The sequence below is a fragment of the Bacillus rossius genome (genome assembly GCF_032445375.1).
Source record: "Bacillus rossius redtenbacheri isolate Brsri chromosome 9 unlocalized genomic scaffold, Brsri_v3 Brsri_v3_scf9_2, whole genome shotgun sequence".
NCBI classification, from domain to species: Eukaryota; Metazoa; Arthropoda; class Insecta; order Phasmatodea; family Bacillidae; genus Bacillus; species Bacillus rossius.
In genome coordinates this window covers 26,693,037-26,716,045 of record NW_026962013.1, presented here as the reverse complement: position 1 = coordinate 26,716,045, position 23,009 = coordinate 26,693,037, and the positions used below count along the sequence as shown (strand labels likewise).

The window sequence follows — 23,009 nt, the reverse complement described above, 5'->3', positions numbered from 1 at the left end:
AACTTTAACATTTTGAAATTGGTTTTTTTAGAGTACTAAATTAAAATATTTGAAGTAAAAAAACACTTTAAAACTTTAATGGCGTATCGCCTCAATATTTTTAAATGAAGTTTTTATTAAATTTTCACCGACATACGTCTTTTACCTAAAAAAAAAAAAAAATCATACACCTAGTATCACAAGTAGTAGGTGAGGGTGATTAAAATATTTGAAATGTCTAACTATTTAAATAAAAATTTTATAAACGTGCAACATAAATATAACAAGCACCCATTTGCGATACCATATTTAAATGTTATTGTAAAGTTAAATACCACTCCAGCTTCGTTCGTGAAAATATAATATTTTAGCAAAAGAATGTAGTAGTTTTTAAACATTCACAAGAAAAAAAAACTAGATTTTGATAAAAACCAGGTTTAAAAAAATTTCCATTCAATACAACACATACGTTAAATACATACAATACAATACAAAACAATACAATACAATACAATACAACGGCACTAGCGCCGTCGACTCGCACGTCCAGAGCGCGCTGCTCCCGCCGGTGATGGATTGAGGCTTTTACGTCGATTTATTCGGCCCCGGACTCGCTTAATTGCGTTGATACCGCGGCCTGTAATTTTTTTATTTTCTTTTTAATCGTCGTCAAACAAGGAAACGCAATTGGGACATCCATCCTGCGCCCTTCCCTCGCAGCGGCCTGAACCCGGTACAGAAGGACGCATTAGATCCGACCGTATTTCATACCACTACAGATATCCCGCGCGCCAGCCAACTCATTAGTGTCTCGGCAGCACCTAGTAGTAATTTGAATTTTACTAAACAACCTGTGTTTGAATTGGAATTTGAGAACGCGGTAGGAGGAAAAAAAAGAGATACTATGCAAATTTTTTTCCCCTGTAAATGGAACAAAGATATTAATGTAAAATGGTAGATAATTGTAAATTTCTACATTTACATTAAAAAAAATTGTAACACTAAAAAATAGTGTTCGCACTAATATTGGGTTCGGTTTCTTAACCGGGAAATTATGCTTTGTGTTGTCCCCGGACCCCCAATAATTAAAGTTATTTATAAACCATTCCCTGAATAGCATCGCACATTAATAAGCATAATAAAACAAAATAAGATCCAGTTATTCGATTAACTTTTCCGTGGTTCTAAAGTCTTATGCTTGAATAAAAACATCAATTAAAATATTAAATTATGCTCCAATTTTCGTAATACATACATACGTATTAAGTATTATACTGAGAAACCTATATATTTCTTAAAGGTTTGTTGGTATTACAAACTATTTTTATGGCAACTGGTTTCCAAAGGAATCTTTTGTAAAAGAACTTAATTTTTTTCTGCGTGCATTTCGTCGCTGCTTGCGCCGCATCCTGGGTGCAGTTTCATGTCGCACAGGTCAGACTCGTTAAGTCGCTCAGTTCTCTGGTTGACCTACCCGTGTGATAGTATAGCTTTGCGAGTTGGGAGAGCTGGTAGTGCATTCGTATCGTAGAGCGCGTTCTGAAATAAAAAAAACACACACACTTTTGCAGTTGTAGCTACAATTTGCTAGTGCAATGATACTTTTTTTTGTGAAAAATAAAATTTAATAATTTTTTTTAACTTGCGTAATATTAAAATAAATAGATGGGATAAAGTTAGGAGCGTGTTGTTAAATCAAAATAATCAGACAGAATAAAAGGGGAAAAAAACATGTTTTCTAATGGGTTTATGCAGATACATAGTCAACTTGTATTATTATACGTTCTCTTAAGTGTACCTACCAAGTTTTGAAGATGTATCCACAGACTTTATAATACATATTTCTTCATGCATAATTTATTTTCTATATAAATTCACTATCGGTGAACACAGTAACCGTCTAATGCAGGCCTCTATTTTATAAGATGTTTACAAATTCGATGAAAATCTTCCTGAAGCATCGCATAAGTCTGAGTTACAAAATTTCGCTATCTCGATAATTCGCTCGCGCATATACTGTTGCAAATTTTCAACTGAATAGTGTTCACTAGACGAGTTCATCGCCATCAGGCCTACCTGCTTTGGTTTATGTTGTCCATTCGGAAGACCACAAAATATATCCTGGTTTGTTTAGGGGGTGGAAGTACTCTCTAAAACATTTTTGTAAAGTTCCCAAACATGGAATTGAATTGAATAATCTCTATAGTTCTATTGGAAATTTATAATTAATCCATGACATCCCTTGTAAATTTGTTTAGGAGAAAATCAAATGTATAGGGAAAAAGCCATGTTTGCATGGTAAATTTCTGACACTAATAACTTATATTACAGGTTAAGGAACATTACCAAACATTTCTTACAGTGTAGGTTCCTTCAGAGCGAACTAAACGGTGATGTTACGCTTGACTGTCATTAAGATTGCCTGCATTGTTTAAAAAGTTCGCATATTTGAATCTTTCTGTTCCAAGGCAAAGTTGGTGATACCTTTCGTGTAAATAGTGAACGACCAAGTTAGCAAAACCGTTCTGATGTGGGTGCCGGGTTTTCGGTAATGCCTACAGTTCGAATGCAGCATCCGACGAAGGTTTTCACCAGCGGAATTCGTTTCGGGAACATTTTGTCATGCCGCCCACGGATTGGTGCGTCACTGCCGAGTTACGTGAGAACGCGCGAGCAGAATGTCCATACCTGCGCGCAGAGGCGCACCTTCTACCCCCCTCCCCCATCCACTTATTCCTGCGCCATACCTTCCCAAAATGGCGATTTATGGTTTGAGCTGACCGCCTGCCCAGGATTCCAAATAGAGATTCAGTCCCTCACACAGGCCCAGATTTCAGGTAGCTAGCGAGCGCTCTGGCCAGATAATCTTTAGCCACCCCTCTTTCCTTTACGATTCCTCCCAAACATTACAAACTCAAGCTTATTTATTACCATTTTTAAAAACCAGCACATTATGCTACTAAATACTGAGTTTTTTTTTTTTTCAAAGGAAGAGGTTGTTGCCTTTTTCCTTATTTAAATTTAATAAATGTTTGTTACAGTTTTACACAATAGTGTACCTACTGCATATAGATGATTTTTTGAATCTATTTATAAAGTATCTGGTTTAAAGCCTTTTATTTTCAAGCGTTAAAAAACTTATTCAGATTCGCACCTCAAATTCTCCCGGCCCTCAAAAACTGGAGCTCTGGGAAAATTCTCGGTTATATCGTTTGTAAATCGTGACCACTTCTTAGACCGTTACTTGTTCAGACAGTGTAGAATTTGTTTGTAAATTTGTACATTTACATGAAAGCAACCGTATCACTACAAATAAATGTTTGCAATAACACTGGTTACAGATTCTTTCCCGGGCATTTATGCTTTGTGTGGTCCCAGTAACTACATTAGTTAAAGTTATCTGTAAACTGTTCCCTGAATCGCTTTCAAGCATAAACTGCGAGCATAATAAGCAGAATAAAAAAAAATTAAAGTCAAATGCTTGAATATTCGATTATCTATTCCATTGTTAAAAACATTTATGCTTCTATAAAACATCAATAAAAATGTTGAATTATGTGCCAAGTAAGCATGACAAGAAACTATTCAGTACTGTTTCTAAAAACGTATTTCATATAGGCAAAAATAACAATAGAAATGTGTTGTACTAATTTAGAATTTTTTTTTGTAGTATTACAAACTAATTCTTGGCAACTGGTTTCCAAAGGAATCTTTTGTAAAGGCACAAAAATTATTGTTACGAGTATACTAAAGACGAGGCCATGATGCAGGCCAGCGGCCCAGATAGGTCACCATCTGGCCCGTTAGCCCACGGGTGGACCGCGTTCATTATAGCTACACGCCTAATCCTATTTATCAACTCCTTTCCACCCCTCCCCCTCGCTTTCCTCTTCCTAGAAGATTTCTATTTGAGACCAGTTAACTGTCTGCGTCTCTGGAAGATTCGTCACGTTCCCAGAGCCACGCCTGTTTTAAGTGGCGTAACTAGGACGCCTTGGTTCTGGGAGCTTCGGGTGACAGGTCAACCCTGATGCCGCGACACCTCGAGACAATTCCAGAAGGGGGGGCTGAGGGGTTTATATAACGCTGACGCCAGTCTCTGAGGCAGTGAAGAGGACGAGTGACCCCTTGGCGAGCGAAAGTGGACGACGAGTGAGGATCTTGGTGTGCGGAGATCGGTGCATCGCGGACTGTGGGGGGTGTGCGGCGGGCGAGTAAGCAGTGCGAGGCAGCGTGTTGGGACAGGAGCAGTTGCGAGGGGCCTCTGTCGAGCCGAGCTCCTGTGGGGGGAAGTAAATTGTGGTCCTTATGAAAGAGCGATATAAATTTGTGTACATACAGTTTAATTGTTATAACTTAATCCTATATACAGTTACGCTCATCACTGTCTTAATAATCGCGTAACGCCAAAGACAAGCCCTTGGAGACAAGCGTACCATGAAGCGCAAGTATTAGCCCACTCCATAGAGATGAGTATAAAATAGAAAATGGAAGTATAACAATAGAGTACAAATTAAATACAGCTACACAAGTGAAACACACCTTAGTTATTAGATTTATGTTTGCTATATTTATAATTTTTTAACACCGCCCCTAGGTGGCTCACAACCAAATATGCTTGTAATTACTAAAAAGGCTTATATCTGAGAAAGTTTATCTCTTAACTTAAAATGGTGAAAATTTTTCCCTTTTCGGAAACCCAAGTGTGAATCACTGGGAATATTTTGATGATATTTTGAAATTTATACTTATGCCATTTCGAAAATCTTTGTTTTAATTTTTTTAATGCTTTTATTTTTTAAATTTATATTTTACTAGCTGCCCGACCCGGCTTCGCACGGCTATACTAATGGAAAAAAATTAAGCCACATCTGCCATTTACAGTAATGGTAAATAAAAAAAATTCAGTGAAAAATTATTACAATGCTGTATAATGTACCGGAGAGAAAATGAATAGCACCGATGATTTCCCGACTCGTGCGCGCAACGTACAACTGATATACCCGTACTTCGCTACGGCAGTCTACAGGCAGATCACTCTTGCGCCGCTCATTATACATGCCCCTCCTTGTGGGTACGCCACTGCCGCGCGATGCCCGTTGCCATGGAGACGCAGAAGGCATGAAAAATGCAAAATGCTGTTGTCATGCAAAGTACCCACTGTTGCCTGGTTTTAACCACCCATGGGATTTTATTTTCAGAAAATGTCATCCTCCGTAACATAAGGAACATTACTGTGAAGTTTCAAGTCTGTAATATATATATACTTGAAAAAAAGGTCAATTTTTGATATTTAAAGTACCCGCAAAATTTCAACGGTGATGAGGACTGTACTAACAATGAAATAGTCGTTGCCATAGAGACGAATGAAGCATCAACAAAGCAACAGCCGTTGCCATGGTGATTTCCTACCAAAAACTGGAAAGTTTGATATATTACGCCCCCGAAACTCTCCTTGGGATCGGATTTCCGCAGAATCCGTTCTTAGTGAGCGTCTACATCACAAAATGAGTAACTATGCTAAATTTCAAGTCAATCGGGTGTATAGTTTTAGAGATGTCGTGATGAGTGAGTTAGTGAGTGGTATTTCTCATATATATATATATTATATATATATGTATATATATATACAAGTCCTTGTCAGAATTGTAACGGGAGAGGAAAATTATTGATGGTCCGAAAAATGAAAATTAATTAAAAATAATAAAAATAAATCTAGTAAAAGAAATAAAACAAATTAAACACAGAGAGAGGGAAAAAAACAATAGTTTAGGTTTGCGATTTAAAGTGATAAAAATTATTTAAATACTAATTGAACTCTTATGAGGGTACTGATTGCTTCGTTGTTAATATCACACGGGTGTTTTTTACTTGTATGGGAAAATTAAGAATGATAAGGCATCTAGTGCGTGGCCACAATGTTAATAGGCAATAGGAAATAAACTTCTAGCGCCTGCGGCATTGTCAACACACACTTCGTACATGAACTGCATGTTGTATCTAACCCCCTCCAACGCATTTGATTCTAAATTGGACTTTTAGTAAGGATTCCTAATGTTATTGATAATATAATACAGCCTATAGCCTTCCTCGATAAATGTACTATCCAACACTGAAAAAATTTTTCAAATCGGACAAGTGGTTCCTGAGATTAGCGCGTTCAAACAAACAAACAAACAAACAAACAAACAAACTCTTCAGCTTTATAATATTAGTACCTATAGATTAAAAACAGTTGGTAACTTTTTGTAAATTAAATACGTTTGTATGCCCTAGCGTATTTTTGCATAAATGCTTTTTTTTAGTTATGCCCTTTTGAATTTTTTAAATATATTTTTATTTTGTGATCACTTAATTTCTTGCTGATAAAATTTTATGCAGATAGTACAGATGCACATTATGTATGTACATATTTAAAAAAAAATATTTTTCATATATATATATGCATATAAACAATTATTTTCATTTTCATAATATCAAAATAAATTGAATTTTTGGTAAAAAATTTCGGTTATATTAAATTAAAGTGTTTGTTACATTTATAATTTCAACGGGCTACGGGCCGTAGGCGCCTTACAATATCTTAGTAGTGTAAATATTAGATAGTAATTAAAACTTTATTAAATTTTTTCCACTCCTAAAACATGATGTGATAAGTAGGGTTAGCCTTCACGAATAGATTTAGGATTAGTTTTGATTTTAAAATAAACAAACAAGCAAAAATAGAATTAAGTTATTCGAGAATAAATTTGGTGTTAATAACTGTGGTTACTTTCAAGTTTCATAAAGTTAGTGTTAGTATTTTGTAAAGTTTAGGCTAGCTCTTAGATGAAATTAGTCAATACGACAGTAATGATTGTGACAGACTGATAGTGTATTTTGATAAGGAAGATTCCTGCCAACGAACTTAAAAACATAGTGGCCGTCTTGGCTGAAATAAAGAATAATTGGAGAGCAACCTGGAAAAAAAATGGACAATAGCTTGGAGGGGTGGTGAAGAGTGGGCAAGAATAGATGAAGAAAGGAATGAAGAGTGAAATAAATTACGGCCAAGAAGAGAAGAAAAATAAAATGGAGAGTGAAATAAGGAACAGTCAATAAGAGTTGAAGAATGCCGCATGAAGAGCGGAATTGAAGAAATGAAGAATAGTCAAGAAGAAATGAAAAAAAAGGAGCAAGAAGACATGCGGAGTGAACTAGTGGCTTCTCCAGAAAAAAATGAAGAAGAAGAAGAAGATTGACGAGACCAGCATTCAGTTTGAAGGTAAGCTACAGTGTCTGAAGCAGCATCTCGTAAAACAAGAAAAGCAACTTACCCGACAGGAGCAACAGTTAGGTGAGCATGAAGATATAGTGGCACAACAGTTTATGCGGCTTGAAGAGGCAACCGAACGGCGTGTGGAAGCCGTAACCGAGGAGGTGCCGTCGGATGATTAAAGAAGCAACAGCTGCTGCAAACCCCCGACAGTCAAGGTGGAAGATTCTACTAATGGCCATCTAAAATTCAAGCCACATTCGATGGCCAATCCTCGTGGGCAGTGTACAGATACAGTTCGAGGCGGCTGCGGAGGAGAGTGGTTGGAACGAGGAAGAGGCGGCTACAGCACTTGTCCTGCCCCTGCTCGAGCTGTTCCAGACCATTAAAGTTCCGCACCAGAAGGACTATGCTGCATTAGTAGCAGCTCTTGAGCTGAGGAATGGTGACCAACCACATGGGAGAGGTTGTACAGGCATGCATTGAAGACATGTCAGCAGCGGTTCTCAGAAACCCTTTAAGAGTTCGAGGCTGGGTTACGACAGCAGCTAGCTTCAAGCAAACGATCAGACGGTAGAAAAGAAGCACGTGTGTATAAAAATACACGCAAGAATGTGAATTTTATCCTGACACCAGATGAAACCCCGATGTTTCCGGGTCCCCTAGCCATGGTTAATTTGACACTTCAGTAACAAATTTGTAAAACAGGCGTAACCCAGAAGTAAGCAATAAGCAGGCACACTATCGAATCCGTTCAAATTGCTTGTAAATGGCATAATTTTTATCTAAATCATTTGTCTTAAACAATTTTGATAAAATAAACCATTGGATAAATGAGGTGGAAAAAAACAGTGGTAGAATTTTTAAACAAATCATAATCTCCATACCATGTACAATACTAAATCCATTCAAATTTATTGTAAAACCATGAATTATTATCTACAAATTTGGTCTGAAGTAATTTTTAATACAGCCAAATATTACTTCAAGAGGCGGAAAAAACAGGAGTTGAAAGACCAAAAGTCTAAAAAAAAAAAAAAAAAAAAAAAAAAAAAAAACCTCCCTTAATAAGTAAAATATTCAAATTGTTTGTAAACCTCATACATATTATCTAAAACTGTTGTCTGAAATAATTTTTGATAGTGCTAACCATTACAGCATGGGGTGGATAAAGAGGGGTTAATATAAAAATAAAATCATAACTACCTTAGTAATTACATCATAAAATCAGTTCAAATTTTTTGTATACCCTACTATTGTCTGAAAAATTTTCTGATACAACCAATTAGGTATTGCAAAGAGTGTATAAAAAGGGGTTAAAATACAAAAATTAATTCATAATTCCCTTAGTAGGCACACCATCAAATCCGTTTGTAAATTTGTTTGTAAATTTTATATTTGAAGTAGTTTGGCTTCTGGGTTGTGTCCGCATCCAATGCTGCCCAAATTCATTAAACCTTTTTTACTATAAAGTTTCCGTTTGTTTTTGTGAACTTTGGGAAAACCGCGATCCACCAAAAATGGCAGTACCGTGGTTACACATTTCCGTTCCATGCAACTTCCGTCCAAGTCACGAAATTACCGTGTACCGAAAGGTAAGATGTTTCACATACGAGTTACATATACAAGTGTGGAGTCTACCCTCGACTCAGAAAATAAAGCGAAATATTGCAGGTCTTAACTTATGACGCGCTAGCAGACGTCGACCTTACAGCTCCTGCGCTTAAGCATATACTTCAAAAAACAGAAGAAAATAAACACAATTCTAGAAAAAAAATTACGGAGTCATTCCCATGCCGGCTGTATCACTTTTGCCGAAATATATTTAATACTATAAACTACCACTAAGTGTGCGCCGGGGCGGGGGAAGAGTTAAGAACCGAAAGATGCCATCTTAATTTTAACAGTATTCAGACCAAAAAAAAAATTGCCTTTGCTCATTTTCAAATTTTTATTTATTTTTGCATCTAGTGTAAGATTTAACAGATGCATGATGTTAATAGTGACTAGCTGTTACAAACTTTTACCCCGTGATGTCACTGGTGTTTAGTATGGTTTTTTTTTTGTTCTGTGTACGACTGCAAGAAAATTGTAAATATTTTGTGGCCTATGCAAAATAATTTGTTTGTGGTCTTTGCCTTAGCCTCATTCTCACTCGCCATGTGTGTATATATATATATATACATATTAGGGTTTTTCATCATAACTTTAATTTATGGGCTATTTCTAAAAGTTTTTACTTGATACCTCCCTTGAGTTTATTATTATGCCACAGATAGTGCTTGAGTGGAAAAGGCCTCCGCAAAACAGACGGCAACGCACCGGGCTAGCGGTGCGGGGGCTCTGGGTTCGAGTTCCGAGTAGGACATGTATGTTATTTGTTCTGTCCTGATCGTCTCTTTAACGCTTACCCATTCGCCAACAGCTACAACCACAACTACACAACGACTCGGGGTTGCATAAATGTAAGTGGTTAGAACACTCACCTCCCCTCAAGGCGATTCGGGTTCCAGTAAGTCGATGATGACATATTGGCCGCCATCTTGTAAATCCGTAATATTTTACCTATAAATTCAGAAAACACGGATCACACATTTATGTACCAATTTATTCAATCGATATCCTTCCTTGGCTCGATCCTTGGTCAATGCACAAAATACAAATTTAATTAAATATCACATCAATTTAACATAAAAGTGACAGGTTAAAATATAACAACACCCCCCCCCCCCTTTTTTTACAAATACAACTTATTACGTAATTTCTAGTCTACTACAGGAACACCTGCGAAAGTTAGCAATCCAATAAACATTTCACTCTGCATTGGCTTGAACTGACTAATTCTTAGCTCCAATCGATTTTACTGAAAACAGCCAGACCCTTTTCCTACGTAGCCTTTTTCCTCCCGACAGAGTTTCTCGATACTGTGTTTAACAGACTGCTTCACATCGTCGGAATTATAAATGGGAGCATTCGCTGTCTTGAATGCACACTTCTTCTCTTTGTCCTCGAACGGATATGGTTTTCCAGCATATACACAGTCCAACCACAAGTTATATTTTAAAGATCAGTAAGTTGCAACTTTATCTGTAAGCTGCTTGATATCATCAAGAAAAGTACAAATGTCTTTTAAATCAATGAATTTAAATAGTAGTAGATTTTTCGCAAATGGGGACGGACGTTGCCGTGGGTTTGTGGGTTTCCTCCAATTCACTCCGTCGCTGCTCCACACACCAGCCTCCTCCATGCTGGCCGGAACGACAGGTCTGTTCCTCGGGTAGAGCAGTCGGCTCCTGTGAGAGCCATCCATGTAGACCCTGCCTCAGGCGGGAAACTACATGTCCATTTTCATTTCTCATTCATGGGTGTAAAAAGGCACGCAATTTTTCGTGACTATCATCAATTTTTACACCTCCACGATATTACAATAAGTGAATTCCTGTTGATAATATTTATGGCAGAACAGCGTATAAAATGTAGTTAAAAATTGATGAATTGTAAAAAAAAACTAATGACGACTAAACGACAAAAACAAACGTATATGCAAATACACAGAAAAGGTTCTGTAATTTTCCATTGGGAACCAGTTGCCAAGAAATAGTTTATAATACTACAAGAAATAGTGCATGCGTGAAATACTTTATTCGAGATTATGCTGAGTATTTCTCACGAAAGTGGGCGGATAATTTTATATTTTAATTGCTTATTGATTCAAGCGTAATTTAGGAAATTAGAAAAGATTATCGAATATTCAATAATAAGACTTTAAATATCGTCTGTTATGCTTATGTTGTAATGTGCGCAGTTAATACTGGAAAGCTATTCAGGGAACGGTTTACGAATAACTTTAACAATTGTAGGTACTGGGACAACACAAAGCATAAATTCCCGGGTAAGAATCCGAACCCAGTATTACTGGGAGCAATATTTTGTGGTGATCTAGTTGTTTTCATGTAAATGTACAAATTTATACATATATGTAATTTTACATACATATTTCTGTTCCGTTAAAAAAAAACTGAGAGATCGAGCCTTAACGTAGGCGAATTTTCAAAACTAAACGATAAAATATTGTCATGGCAATGAAAACTGTTGAAACCAATAGAACGTCTTTTAGTGCCTAAGTTCCTATCCATCCGGCCTTAAGACGCGTCTGGGTTAGCAAAGTAATTTTTTTACAGTGTAAAAAATCAAAGATACCTGTTTAATAATTCGCCGCCTGAGTATTGGAGTGTTCTATGTCCACTTTTTAGGTTTTTTATGCTATGGAAACGAAATTAATATTAGTATTCATTTGTACTATATCCACACACGTCTACGCACATAAAAATGTTTGTTCTTAATTTAAGACCAATATTATTTTGTTCTATGTAATGATATTCATAGTTATTTGAACTTTCAAATGCTTATATCTCAGTTCCGACTTCAATGGACATAGAACACTCCAATTCTCAGGCGACGAATTGCTGCCGCATAAATCGCGCAACAAATTTTTCCCCCCGAAAGTATAAAACTTTTTTTTCTATATTTTGAATTGTTATTAATTTAATGGCCATTTATGATTGGGTAGCAAAAATGTTTAGTCACAGTATCTAATAATTAAGTGCAAGGCGGGGAATTAAATACTTTGAAAAAAAATTACCTATAACTCTAAATTACAATCCTTTGGGAAATTTTTTTTTCGATTCACAACCGTAATTAATTGGCCCATCAACAGGGCAGGTATTTTTCGCGAAACCATCTTAACGCCCAATGGACTGCAATTAAGTGTGCATGCGCCAGCGGTTTCTTCAATGTGATTGGCGGCCGTCTGCGAGCGAAACCATTGCCCTATTTGGCCGAGACACTCAGGACACATATGCTTCCGCACTGAATCTCTGTGATTGGTTTGCTAACACTAGACTCACGCAATCACGAAACACAGACGATGCTACAGTATTTTGACTCCCAACGGTCTCTAAATCTCAAATACATTCCCCTACCTATCACATTGGCGAATCCTGAAAAGGGTCCGGGTTGTGGTGGATGGGGGAGGGGGGGGGCATTTCGTAATGCCTTAACCCTGAATAATTTTCAGATTTTCTCTTAATTCCTGATCAAACATTTCCTAAATTACTAAAGTATTATTTTACTAAAGTACTACAAATAAAAGGAAGTTTTTTAATCACAAATAAAATGTACTAAAATGTATTAAAAAATTTAATTTGGCCGTTCCCTGGTCATTATTCTGGATCCGCCTTTGATCTGTGAACTGTTCTCGGCTTGACGCTGAGTTCTGGGTCATTCTGTACACTCCTTTCCCCCCAATCTAAACCGTGTATGCAGAGGCCTGCACTTTCTTGATTGGCTCGGTTCCTTTTGACGGCGGTTAGTACTCGAGGGCCCTGACATGCGGGAGAGGGGTCGAATATCACCGCGTCGCGAAGGAGATGGACCGACCTCTGCGGTGCATGCGGGTAATTTACGACACCGGAGCGAGGCCATCACCTGCTCTCCATTCCTCCTCCCCCATCCCCCTTTTTTACCCTTTTTTCGACGGGGTTCCCTTTTGTCGGCGCGCGCGAGAGGGGTGCTGTCATAACTTAGAAACACACAACTTAGAAACACATAACTTAGAATTTTCTAAGTTATGACAGTTCTAAGTTGTGACTTTCTGCGTTATGACGTTTCTAAGTTGTGTGGTTCTGCGTTGCGTGTTTCTAAGTTATGTGTTTCTAAGTTATGATCGTTCTAAGTTGTGTGTTTCTAAGTTGTGATTGTTCTAAGTTATGACTTTCTACGTTACGACGTTTCTAAGTTGTGTGGTTCTGCATTGCGTGTTTCTAAGTTACGTGTTTCTAAGTTATGACAGTTCTAAGTTGTGTGTTTAAAACTTGTGATAGTCCTAAGTTATGACTTTCTACGTTACGACGTTTCTAAGTTGTGTGGTTCTGCGTTGCGTGTTTCTAAGTTACGTGTTTCTAAGTTATGACAGTTCTAAGCTGTGTGTTTCTAAGTTGTGATAGTTCCAAGTTATGACTTTCTACGTTATGACGTTTCTAAGTTGTGTGGCTCTGCGTTGCGTGTTTCTAAGTTGTGTGTTTCTAAGTTATGATCGTTCTAAGTTGTGTGTTTCTAAGTTACGTGAATTTTTCCAAGTTTTCTAAGTTATGACAGTTCTAAGTTGTGACTTTCTAAGTTATGTGGTGTTCCCCGCGCGAGAGGGGGCGCAAGTCTCCCGAGGAGCTAATGCAGTCGGAAACAGCGACTGTAACAGCAGCGCGACCCTCAGAAGTGTCCCAGTACCCACTCGGTGACGGTCATTGAGGGGGGGGGGGGGGGGTATTCTCCGCGAAAATTACCGCGCTGGAGGACATCAGCGGGGCAATGTTGGGGTTCTCATGTGTCTCGATGCAAATAGTACTCCAGAGAAAGTAATGGGGGCGTCTACTTACCTACGCACACGTGTTAGAAGATATAATTAATTGGTGTAATGGAATACTAACTTTGATTGCGCATGCAAATAATTAATAAATAAAATAATAAAAGAGATTTTATAACTACAGTTGGTAAAGTGTAAAAACAATCAAATAAAAAATATATAAAGTATTCATAAATGATATAACCAAGAAAATAAAATTAATTATTTAATTTAGGAAATTTAAACGAGATTGATTTTAATTAGTATTATAAATCAATAAATATTTTATTCTAAATTATTCAAATTAAATATTTAATAAATAATGTAGTATTACATAATTGATAATGCAAATTAATTTATACATACGAGTATATAAATTCACTTATATAAATTCACTTAAAATACATATTAAGAAGTTTAAAAACACAATTTATATCACTAACGTTCACATTAAATAAAATGGGCCAGTATTAAATATAAGTCACTAAGGAATAATATTTAAAAACACATATATAATTTTTATTTGCATGTAGCCCGTTTTTCATCCGGAGAAAACTTCGTTGCATAGTGTCCGCTCATCGTAACAATTAGTTCTCATCATTTTTCATAACGCGTCTAAAGAAATACAACTTTAAAAAATTTTCTCTGCTTTTAGAAAAGATTCCTTTGAAAACCAGTTTCCAAGAAATAGTTTATAATACTCCCAGAAAGATATTGTAACTTGTACAACACATGACTAAGGTTACTTTTGCATATACGTTTTTCGAGACAATACTGAGTATTTCTTACGAAAATTGCCGCATAATTATATTGTTATGAACGTGAGCAAGGCCGGGACACCTACAGGTGCACAGCTGGCTGACATCATGTGACCGCCGCAACATGAGACGTTCCACGCGCGTCTGTAGATTACAAGGGTCGCCGCTTTCCCCCCCTCCTTCCCACCGATTTCCGCGCGGCGCCGATAACCTGACACTTGATACCTGACAGCTGGGGAGTTCCGCGAGCCACCTGGCAGCTGCCGACGCGTGTCTAGAGATTTCTCGCGTCGGGTCGGGTCGGCGCGGAATGACGCGACTGGCCCCAGCCGTACTCGTGAATTCTAGAAGGGCACCTGGGCCGATATATAAGCCCGAGACGCCGGCCTCCGAGGGGAGTTCAGTCGGGAGTTCTCCTGCGGCGGAGTTTCCGGGGCGATAATGCCGCGGGTGCGGCAGAGTGGCGAAGTCCTTGGCCAGGACAGGGAGTGAGTCAGTGCAGTGGAGTCGGGAGTTCAGTTCCGGGCGATAGTGTCGCGGGCGCGGTGCAGTTCCAAGCGAAGTTCCGAGCGTATCGTCGAGCGGATCCTCGGCGAAGGGAAGCTTGCGGCGGCGGCGGCGGAGTGCGGTGACGGAGGTCCATGAGGAGTGCTGCGGCGAGAGTTGTGCCAGAGGTGCGGCCCAGCGAGGTGTGCGGTGTGTGAAAAACGAGTGACTGGGGAAACAACATTTTTAAGTGCAATTGATTATTTGTAATTTTTAGATTATTTGTTAGTGAAGTAAAGGGATCGCGTCGTTTGGCCTAAAACTGTTTCAGAATATTCACTTAGCCTAAACTTTTTTTTACCTAAAGTCTTTAGGCCTAAAATTATTTAGCCTAAAGACGTTTGGCCTAAAACCATTTGACATAAATTTGTTTGGCCTAAAGTCATTTAACCTAAAATAGTTTTACCTAAATTCGTTTGGCATAAAGTTATTTGGCCTAAAGTCATTTGACCTAAAATTGTTTAACTTAAAGTCATTTGACCTAAAATTGTTTAACTTAAAGTCATTTGGCCTAAAATAATTTTGTGACACTTATTTGACCTAAAATTATTTGGCCTAAAGACGTTTGGCCTAAACGTATTTGGCCTAAAGTCATTTGACCTAAACGTATTTGGCCTAAAGTCATTTGACCTTAAATTAATTCCTCTAAAGTCGTTTGGCATAAATAATTTAGCTTGAAGCTATTTGGCTTAAAACTGTTTTTAGAATAATTAACACTGATCTTTTAACAGGTACTTCTAGCAAATAGTAGAATGTTTTAGTTACTTCCAGCTATGCTATATGTTGAGCTGTAGCGTTTATAGAGCAATAATTTACAACCCTTTATTTAGACATACAAAAATTTCTAAAATGCACACAGAATTACAGTTTACAAGAATATTATAGCTGTAAATCGCAAATTTGCTCACTAATATAAAACTTGTTTTGCGTTTGTATAAAAAAAACAATGTAAGTGATAGCATATTGGTAGAGATGATGGAAAATAGCATTTATAAATCAGACTCATAGCATTATGTTTTGGATTAAAGAATATATGTAAACTACTATAATTATACTAAACAATAAATTAAACAAAAAGCAATTTATTTAGCAAACAGTTGAGTCAGTTTTTGGAAGGCTTTTTTTTTTGCACAAATTCTTTGTTATTTTTAAGTACTATCCTACACTGTGTTCATATAGATTATTATTGTTTTGGTTACAAGAAAACACAAATTAATGTGAAATTACTAGTGCGTGCATAAAATACGTTTCCAATAATTCTAAAATAAATTATTTTCGAGACGCTTTGGGTTAAATTATAGCTGGTAATGTTTGAAGTTAATTATTGTACTGTCATTTAGATGAGACTTTTATTACGCTTATCTGTTGTCTTTTATTCTTCCAATTATCGCTGTTACAGTGTGTGCACAACAGAACATTTGGATTACCGACATAAAGTAACAAGATATATTTTCTGTGCCCTACAGTTGATAACGGCAACATGCATTTTAACAACCGCTTCTGATGAAAACTATGTGTCGCTTAGAAAGTAGCACCAGTTTGTTCTCCATGTCACAACTGGTTCCCATTTACGTGTTAAATAATTTGTCGAGTTAAGCAAATAGTGCATGCACTAAGTATGAAAAAAATTGAAATACACAAAAAAATCCTGGATGAGTGAAAGTTTTTTTTACAAGTTGGTGCATCTCACTTGGAAAAAAGTTGGCTACAATTACTGACTTTGTATTGGAAAATGTTTTCGATATCTACAAAAAAATTTTGCAGCAAGTCATTTTTGTGTGGCAATCAAATTTTTCTGCTTTAAAGCCTGATTGGAGCATTTTATAGCTAATTAGCAGAACCCGGTAAATATGGTTCGGCCAGTGTAAGATAGAAGTTGATGTGCTGCAGCGCCATCTAGATGATACACTACTAAACTTGACAGGATCACCCGCTGGGCTAATCTGAAGATTGCCTGAAAATTTCATCAAAATCGGCCCAGCCGTTTTGTGTTCCATAGGGAACATACGGGTGCGTATCGATGTTTATTTATTAGAAGATAATCCACATTGTAGTATTTAATAGCTTATAAACCACTTTGTAGCATTTTATAGCACCTATATAATTTAAACTATTATCCATCATCTCTCTAGCCATTTGCATTCATAATGGAGAATAACAAATAAGATCACTTAATACAATACAAATTGAATTATTTGTTCCTAAATGTAATTAAATAATTTAAAATGAAGTGAAAAAAAACCAAAAAACATTAAAAGAATCCATTTATAACGAAATAAGTGTACTTTAATTGAAACGAATTTCAATGATTAAATGCATGAATTGTAACGAAATAAATCAAAAGAAAGGTTTGAAATGTAGAGTAATGTTTCCTTACTGTAAATTTTAATGTGAAATAACCGAAAGAATTTTAAACGATACAAATGGAAATGAAATAAATCCACATATACCAAAATGAGTCGGAAATGGAAACCTAATACATCAAACAAAATCACTCGATAAAATAGAAATAAATTGATTTGTACCCAAATGTAATTAAATAAATAAAACGAGTAAAAACCATCAAAAAGCATCAAAAGAACCCATTTATAACGAAATAAGTGTACTTTATTAGAAACGAATTTTAATGATTAAATGCTTTAATTGTAACGAAATAAATCAAAGTAAAGAACTGCAATGTGTGGAAATGTTATCTACCTGAACATATTAATGTGAAATAACCGAAAGTATCTTAAACGATACAGATGTAAATGAAATAAATCCACATATACTGAAATGATTCGAACACATAATATAACAAATAAAATCACTTAATACAATACAAATAGATTTATTTGTACCTAAATGTAATGACTCATTTCGGTATGTGTGGATTAATTTCATTTCCATTTGTATCGTTTAAGATTATTTCAGTTATTTCACATTAATATGTTCAAGTAAATAACATTTCCATACATTTCAGTTCTTTCCTTTGATTTATTTCGTTACAATTCATGCATTTAATCATTGAAATTAGTTTCTATTAAAGTACATTTATTTCGTTATAAATGGGTTCTTATGATGCTTTTTCATGTAATTTTACTTAATTTTATTTATTAAGATACATTTAGGTACAAATAATTCAATTTGTATTGAAATTAAGTGATTTTATTTGTTATATTAGGTTCCCGACTCATTTTGGTATATGTGATTTATTTCATTTCCATTAGCTAAATGTACAAGCACTTCCTATTGCCAGAAATAAAGTTACTTTCTAAATCCTAAAATCATTTGACCTAAAATAATTTTCGAAAACTTATTTGACCTAAAATTATTTGGCCTAAAGACGTTTGGCCTAAACAGATTTGGCCTAAAGCCATTTGACATAATTTTGTTTGGCCTAAAGTCATTTGACCTAAAATTATTTCGCCTAAAGGTGTTTGGCATAATGTGACATAAAATAATTTTCTGAAACTTATTTGACCTAAAATTATTTTGCCTAAAGATGTTTGGCCTAAATGTATTTGGCCTAAAGCCATTTTACATAAATTTGTTTGGCTTAAAGTCATTTGACTTAAAATTATTTCAGTCGTTTGGCATAAAGATATTTGACCTAAAGTCATTTGACCTAATATTGTTTGGCATAAAGTCACATGGCCTAAAAATATTTAGCCTAATTTTAGGCCAAATTATTTTAGGCCTACTGGTGGGTACCCGAAGTAAATAGTGGCAATAAATAAAACTGCGTGGTAGTAAAATCTTTAATTGGGCTATCCTTTACGAACCCGATCGTAACAATATATTTGAATTGCTGTTTGATTCAGGCATATTTTTTAAACTATGGAAAACAAAATCGATTTGACTTTATTTTGTTTTACCGTGTTTATTAATACGCGCAGTTAAAACTGTAAAGCTGTTAAGTGAACGGTACTGGGTTGGGACAACAAAGCATAAACGCCCGGGTAAGAATACTAACTCAATATTACTGCGAACACTATTTTGTAATGCTTAAATGGTTTTCATGAAAATGTACAGTTTTAAAAATATATAATTTTACATGAATACTAATTTATTTTCCATTTACTAATTTATTTTCCATTTTCCATTTTTTCCATGTGAGTTGGCCAGTCGTTGGGATCTAAATTCACAGCAGGAAACGCAATCAAAGAACAATTTTGGTTTAAAAGAAAAATCGAAACACAGCGCGTATTTCACGGTCGGCGGGATTCTCAATCGACGGAGGCATTTTAAATACTCAGAAAACAAACGTAAACACAGTATAATGTTTCCATAATGGCGTCTGTGGCTTGCCGACAGATGTTGGTACGCAGCCAGCATGCGCGGAATGCCTACAACAGCGCAGCAGCGGCCGAATCTCAAAACGGTGCTTAAAAAAACACCCCTCGTACATCGTGGCTTCTGGGCTGAGTAAATGCACATTATCATTTACAAGGTCGTCGACTCACGTCTGTCCGTCCGCCATCCGTCCGTCCGTCAACAAGCCGAGCGATTCACAATTATCCGCACGTCCGTCATTTCAATTTTCCTCTTGGATGCTGCCAACTGACTAAGTATTAAGGCTTAAGTTATTGAGAAAATATCTCTTGTAAAAGTTTACCATTCTGACGATCATATACGCTAAGCACTTATAAATGATTTAACAAACTACAAAATCCTTATTTAAATTTATTTTCGAGTTACCATGCATTATTAATTACCTTTGTGTCTCAGACAATTTATGTTTTTAAAATATAAAACTTAAAACTTGATCATAGATAATTAAAAATAACACAATACGGAAATCTCTAATCAAATAATACAAACTAAAAAAAAACTTTCAAAATTAAGGCAATGCCTTCAAAACATTTTTGAGGTTATAATTTCATCCGTCCGTCCGTCCGTCCGTCGGAAGTAAAAGCTTGGCAAGTGTTTTGATGGACGGGCGGGTGGGATTTATCGGGCCTGTGATTGGCTGCATGTCACATGATCGACGTACGGACGGATGAGACGAATGATAGCGAGTCCAGCTTTAGTTAGTGACTAAAGCCTTGACAGCCTACTGTATAGAAATGGTGGGCTTTGGAAAACAATCATATCATGGGAAAATTTGTGTGGAATGACAGCAGTCAAATAGGTGCACTTGGTCATGTGTTAGATTTTAAGTTAGAACCCAGAGAGTGGAATGTGACTACTCTATATGTGAGACAGTTTTTCATAGCTGCTCTGCAGTTAATCTAAAAAACTTGGAAAAAATAATTTTAACTTTATAAGCGAAGGTATGTTACTTATATTTTGAAATTAAATAGACCTATTTTATTTTACTTTTTTTCGACTTTATGATATCCTCAAAATTGTAAATAGTATTTATAAATTTGTGAAATATAATTTTTTTTTTATCGTAGTTTGCATTCGCTCAATTTGGCCAAATGAATAAGACAACATAGCATGGTGATTGTGACCGGTTTGTTTGCTGCAAATAATCATTCTATTAATTACCGGTAGAATTTTTTCAAAATGTACATTAATGTGATGTACACACTGTAAAACTTCAAAAAACTGAAGAGCCAACAACAATGGTACGATTTTCTTCGATCTTACATCGTGACACTGGCTAAATTAAATGTTACGAAAAGTTGAAAAATATCAACAAAATGTCAACCAAAAATGTCTCAAGTTTTCTATAGCCATTTCATACACATTGTAACTATTTATTGTAAATTACAAAGAAAAAAATTGTATTTAGACATAATATTTTTTAATTAAAAAATGACCTCAGTTACTGAGCTATGATGTGTTCATCGCATTTTTAAAGTGTGACATAACCGCTTTAGTGTTTGTCAAGTTTGCTATTTTGCAATAGCGTCTAAAAAGAAGGAAATAGAAATGGGAAGATTCAATGTCATTGACTGTCCACTCTGTACTAGTACTCTATTTACTCTGTGGGTTAGACTGCAGACGTACAGGCACGTTGTTGTGGCGGACACGCGAACGAAGGATGAGGGCACGTACTTTTGGGGGAGGAGAGGGGGGGACGGATGTTGCAGCAGGAACGGCAGCTGCAGAAAGGAAAGCCCGCGCATGGGGTTGGTGGGAAGTGGGGTGGGAGGTTTTCGTGCCGTGAAGGGAAGTTCGCCGGAACAGGAGTGTGTGGGGGAAAGGCGGTGGAGGGCGAATAGTGAGGAAGGGGAAGCCAGAAGCACACGACGAACACACGCCACTTTTGTTCTTCCGCACCCCCTTCCACCCTCCCCCCACAACAGGCACAGCGAACGCGCGCACGGGGCTATAGTACGAGCGCAGCGCGCGCGTCGGTTTTCGTGACATGGTGGGAGGGGGATTCCCCCCCACCCCTTTTCAACCAACTTCCCCCACCATCATTTCCGATTCGCCATCTGCCAGCGCCCGCGTCTAGCGGCCCGGTGCACGGCGCTAGCAACTACGTGTAGCGGATTGAGTTCTCCCCGTCGGAGGCAGGGGGTTGGACATCCTGCAGGGGCGCTGCGAGCCGGTTCTTAGGCCGGGCTCAAACCACGCAAGGAACGAAACGTCGCAATAAATCCACACACACGATCAGTTCAGCTCACAGTTCTGACTAGAGGTGTAAAAGTAACGAAAAAAAGCGTACCCGTATGTATTCGTTACTATAACACTTAGTACTCGTTACTATCGTATCGATATGCTATTCGTTACTTCTGATACCGCATAACATGCTATGTTATGTTGCAGCAAAAAATCGAGTCGTATTGCGTACGCGTACAGTGTGACGTCGCGTAAATAATAATAAATAGAAAATAAACAATTAACAATATTTGATATTAATAGTTTTTGTTAACTAAGAAACAATTTAATCTCATTAGAGCGGCTTTTTTTATATTATCTCTTTTAAGATAAGAACAAAAAACGTGCAAATACGCGATAGTAAAAAACAAAAACATACATATTTCTAATTTGTAAAAAATACTTTCTTACATTGTTTCTGTTCCAATCTCAAACTTTGTCTACACACACAATACCTTTAATAAACAGTAAAAAACTTTGACTACGAATTTCCAAATTATACTTTACTTAATAAACAAACATCGTTCTTTGTAACGTAAATTCATCGAATATGCGCGCGCATGCGTAAAACATACGAAAAATGCGAGTAACGAGATGCAGCCGTGTGTAACGTTTCGTTACTCGTTACTAGATGGCGCACCCGTTACTCAGTACCGAATACATACGGTTAGCTACAGCTCTAGTTCTGACTGCTCAGCCCGAACTGACAGTTGGGATTGAATCGAGTCTCTCTGCACACACGATCAGTCCAGGTGCTCAGTTCGGACCGAACTGAAGCCTTCCCCACACACGATCAGTCTTGTAGTAGCTGTTGCTGTTGCTGTTGGATGCATAGTTCCATCGTATAATATGCATTTGCACTTTCAGTTAAAAAAAAAGAAAGAAATATAAAAGTAACAAAAGAGTATCAACAAAGATATCTCCCACGACACTCAGCTGATGGACTGATTGTTTGGACAGACAGATGGCGGGTGTTTTGTCAATAAATAAATATTGGAATCTAGCTGGCAAAAAATTAAACTAATGTGGTAGCAGCGCAATCTAGAGGACGAAAACAAGATGTCGGCAGCTACCTCCAGCAGACGAAACCAAGATGGCCGCCATGATGTCATACTGTCTGACATAATATCTGCTTTGGAATTAGTGGTGGGAGATCATTCTCGATGGCTTCTGTGGAGGAAGGATCCATTGCCATTTTTTATTTTGTCCACGCCGGGTTCGAAGCGAGGACTCCAAGCTCTGTGACAAAAGTGCGTTTTTTATTAAAATGTCATTAATTTTTTTTAATTTTAAGATTTCTTCATTAATAAGGATAATATTTACGGGATTTATTATGGCGGACTAATTTCAAAATACCAGATATTTTTATACTAAAATTTTATTTTTTTTTATTTTTTTTTTGAATTTTAATTTTTTTCGTTAAAATCAGATGAAAATTACAGAATTTCACCGTGGCGGACAAATTTCAAAATGGCAGAGGTTTTTATTTTAAAATTTTATTAATTTTTTAATTTCAAATTTTTTTCCCATTTAA

At 36.7% G+C, this 23,009-nt stretch overlaps 1 protein-coding gene across 1 annotated transcript in view; it reads right to left on the bottom strand.

Annotated features, from left to right (window-relative positions):
- The window catches only part of LOC134542940 (neuropeptide CCHamide-1 receptor-like), a 953,117-nt gene that overhangs the window by 593,888 nt on the left and 336,220 nt on the right, over positions 1 to 23,009 (bottom strand). Inside the window, exon 2 of the mRNA XM_063387552.1 lies at positions 9,721 to 9,799. The gene's annotated coding sequence lies outside the window, so the exon portion shown is untranslated. The remainder of the gene's footprint in view (positions 1 to 9,720; positions 9,800 to 23,009) is intronic.